This window comes from Plodia interpunctella, chromosome 25 (genome assembly GCF_027563975.2).
Source record: "Plodia interpunctella isolate USDA-ARS_2022_Savannah chromosome 25, ilPloInte3.2, whole genome shotgun sequence".
NCBI lineage: Eukaryota > Metazoa > Arthropoda > Insecta > Lepidoptera > Pyralidae > Plodia > Plodia interpunctella.
The window spans coordinates 6,195,853-6,200,269 of record NC_071318.1 but is presented as its reverse complement, the minus strand read 5'-3'; positions in this window follow the sequence as shown (position 1 = coordinate 6,200,269).

Genomic DNA, 4,417 nt, shown 5'->3' with positions numbered 1-4,417 from the left:
GTTATATAACATTAAAAATTTTGATGTATTATTATTTAGATTTAACGCGGGCGAAGCCGCAGACAATTCCACTACCCACCTTAATTCACGTTACATTTCGTGGTGGCTAAATATGTATTTTCTTACTTATTCCATATCTCTAAAGAATAATGGCAACAAAAACGCGCAGTCGCTTCTTTAAGTAGAAAAATCTGAATTTCCAAGTGTTTGAAACTATTATTTTAAACGTCTTTTGAAGTTAGAGTAGCCGACAGCTGCGACTCGACTCAGTAGTGCGAATCAGATCGTACTTTGTGAGAATTTACTATCATATATATTATAAGACGTACGTATTCCAAATGTATTATAAGAAATTGTAATAGATCATTATCCGATCTTATTCAAGTCGCCTAAAGGCATCTGAGATGACTTATACGACTACTCACCGCCATCTAGTGGCAGGTAGTCGCATACACACTAGTGAACTAAACTGTCAACCAGTGTGCAGGTTTCCTCACGAAGTTTACCTTCACCGGAAGCAAGTGGTTTTAATAGATAAAATCTTTAAAATTCAAATCATTTATTCAGAAATTAGACCTTCACAGGCACTTTTTCTCGTCAATCTTTATATTAATAGTTATTTCTCACAAGCTACAAACTACTGGCATTTCGGAACGACCACTGCTGAGAAGAAATGCCGAAAGAAACTCATTTGAACAGTGTTGGTCCCTATCATGCCAGATCGGCTTACCATTATTGTTTCTTACAATGTTTTTTCTTTATTTAATAAATCACAAGAAGTTATAATTGATAAAATCTTTTCAGCCCGCGGTGTTGCCCGTGTAAATATTTAAAGAATACTTACCTTTTTTTGAACAGTAGCCCCATCTGTTTTATAAAGCGCTATTAAGTATCTTACACATCGAAAAATCCTACGGAGATTTCGTAATATCGCATCAGTCCGTCAGTGTTTTAATCTTTTGTTAATGAGAACAAAAAATACTAAAACCCAACTAATATTATTAAAGCGGAAGTAATTTGTTTGTTTGTTACCTCTTCACACGTTATCTACTCAACAAATCTTCACATATATAATAATCTTTTTTAAACCAGGAAAAAACTATAGTTCCCGTGGTATTTACCCAAAACCAACCTGTATTGACGACCTCGGTGGGTAAAGTGCTTGCCTCTGAACCGACAGGTCCCGGGTTTTCGATCCCCGGTCGTGTAATGATGGAAAATGATCTTTTTCTGATTGGCCCTGGTCTTGGATGTTTATTTTTATAATGTATAAGTATGTTATAAAATATAGTATCGTTGAGTTTAGTATCCCATAACAGAAGTCTCGAACTTACTTTGGGGCTAGCTCAATCTGTGTGATTTGTCTTAATACATTTAACACATGTTTCAATACATTTATTCTATACCAGCTGATGCCCGCGACTTCGTTCGCGTAGCCGAGCCATTTTTGGTAAGGAATCAAAATTAGAGAGAAAATAACATAAGCCCGAAGGTATATTCTATACATAAATGGGAGTTTTAGCCAGTTCAGGCAAGTTTTCAACGAATACCTTCCGTCGTCATCGAAACTTAGCCCAAACTGTTTCCGCCTTCACCACGTGGAGGTACTCCCAGCTCATGTTATAATAGTATAGGGCAAATATAAGATCAACTTTATTACAGAACTTCCGTTTCAGAAATGTTTGAAATCTTCTATTTTAATACGCCAACCGTGACTGCTCATTAGGTTGAACAATTTCTGATAAGACTTCACTTAACAGAAAATGCTTATCAGATTGGTTAACTTTTACTAAAACGTCATTTTGATATATTATATTATAGCTGTTGTTGCTCGCGGCAAAGAAAACGTGAAAAGATTTTTGAGAATTATGGTTAAAAACGTGAACCAAATAAGTATTTTTATAAATACCTATATTAAAAATTCTTATTAGGCTGATCAACTTTTGTTAAGGTGCTTTTGTCATATCTGTTATAGTATAGCTGGTCTGTTGGAGTTCATCATCAGGTATTTCATATATTCGATTTTTAAAAGTCTACAGAAAATGCTCATCAGGCTGACCAACTTTTGTTAAGGTGCTTTTGTCATATCTGTTATAGTATAGCTGGTCTGTTGGAGTTCATCATCAGGTATTTCATATATTCGATTTTTAAAAGTCTACAGAAAATGCTCATCAGGCTGACCAACTTTTGTTAAGGCGCTTTTGTCATATCTGTTATAGTATAGCTGGTCTGTTGGAGTTCATCAACAGGTGTTCCATATCATCGAATTTTATAAGTCTACAGAAAATGCTCATCAGGCTGACCAACTTTTGTTAAGGTGCTTTTGTCATATCTGTTATAGTGTAGCTGGTTTGTTTGAGTTCATCGTCAGATGTTCCATATCTTCGATTTTTATGCGTCATCAGAAAATGCTCATCAGGGCGAACAATTTTTGTTAAGGTGACTTTTCTATATTTCCTACAGTTTAGCTGGTCTTTATAGGTTCTGCTAGAGCTGTTCCAGTTTCCAAAATTAATTATACCCTATATGTTGACCGGGCTTTATAGCTGCTATACATCAAAAAAAAGTTTCATTCAAATCTGTCCAGTAGATCCAGAGATTAGCGTGTGCAAACAAACAGACATACTTTTTTTTTAAATACTTATTCTATTACTGATTAATAAACTTTGCAATAAATACACTAGATGGCGCTGTGTTAAATGCGCTGTGGATATTTTATTTCAAATACTCTAATCCCATTTTAATACGAAGAAAATACTGTTCCCGAGGACATTTAAGCGGACGAAGCCGCGGGTAAACAGCAAGTGTTACTACAAATTGATCAATTAAAGTGACATTTGATTATCGTGTTCCATTATGTAAATGCATTTATACATTTTATTCTAAACGCTATTTTTTTTCCATTTTTATAAAGTTTAATTACGAGCGACGTAAAAAACTAAGTAATGAACTAATAATTTCTTGCAATATACAGAAACTTGCTAAAGTTCGTAGCACTAGTGCTACGACGTCGTAGCGCACGTGCTACGCCGTAGTAAATAATCCTTTAATTGAAACTAATAGTAGGCAATGGTACCTATATATAAATATATTAATTATATGTATATACTAGTTGTTCACCGCGAACTTAAACCTCGCGAACACAATATTTTATAACAAAATTGCGAATATTTTTGACGACCTCGGTGGCGCAGTGGTAAAGTGCTTGCCTCTGTACCGAGAGGTCCCGGGTTCGATCCCCGGTCGGGTCATGATGGAAAATGATCTTTTTCTGATTGGCCCGGGTCTTGGATGTTTATCTATATATGTATTTGTTATAAAATATAGAATCGTTGAGTTAGTATCCCATAACACAAGTCTCGAACTTACTTTGGGGCTAGCTCAATCTGTGTGATTTGTCCTAATATATTTATATTTATTTATTTATATATTTGTAACCGATTTTGATGTCACATGAACTTAAAAATTCTATTGACAGATCCCTACATCCCTCTTAAATTTCATCAAAATCTGACCAACGGTTCGAGAGTTCAATCGCGTTACATACGCACATATAATATATTGAGATTATTAATATCAATACTAACCAATTATAAATGCGAAAGTCTGTCTGTTCCGCATTCGCAAAACGAAAAATCACATGGAAGAAACCGCGGAAAAAAGCTAGTAAATCAATAGTAATATATACTAATAGTAATTAGATAGGTAATCATATCCTTTAAAAGTAAGTCCCCCTGTTGCGTCTGTATGTCTGTATGAACGCGATTAATTCACAAATTACAGGGCGGATTTTTAGGTACGGTTTCTGTAGTGTAATTTCTTAGGAAGGTGTACAATTTATTTTATGGTTTAACCCATAACTTTACAAATAACAAGTTCATTTGTCAGACAAATTAAAAAAAATCCGACTTTCAATATTCATTTCGTTACAACTTTTGTACGGCTGAACCGATTTTCATTAAACAATGTCTGAGAACACTCGGTATAAAATTATCTATGACACAAAATAAACTAAACGAAACTCGGTTCATCCGTTTTGGAAGCTACGATGCCACAGACAGATACACAGACAGACACGTTAAACTTATAACACCTCTCTTTTTGCGTCGGGGGTTAAAAAGAACTTGAATTTGTAGATCATATTGTACCCCCAGTTTAAAATAATAAAACCATTGGTGAGAAAGTTGATCGCTCGTTAAACTCTGTTTTGGCATCGACAGGACGGGGATTTAAGTTTTTTATCTATGAATAGTTGGCTATCACATTATGAAATTAAGAATTTTAAAAAATATATTAAACGTTTATTTTACATAGGAATAGAAAAAGTTTGAAAAAAGTATTTATATAATTCGGTGTGACCTCCACTACTAAAGTAATGTTGACAATGAATACATTGTCAACATTACTTTGGTCAATA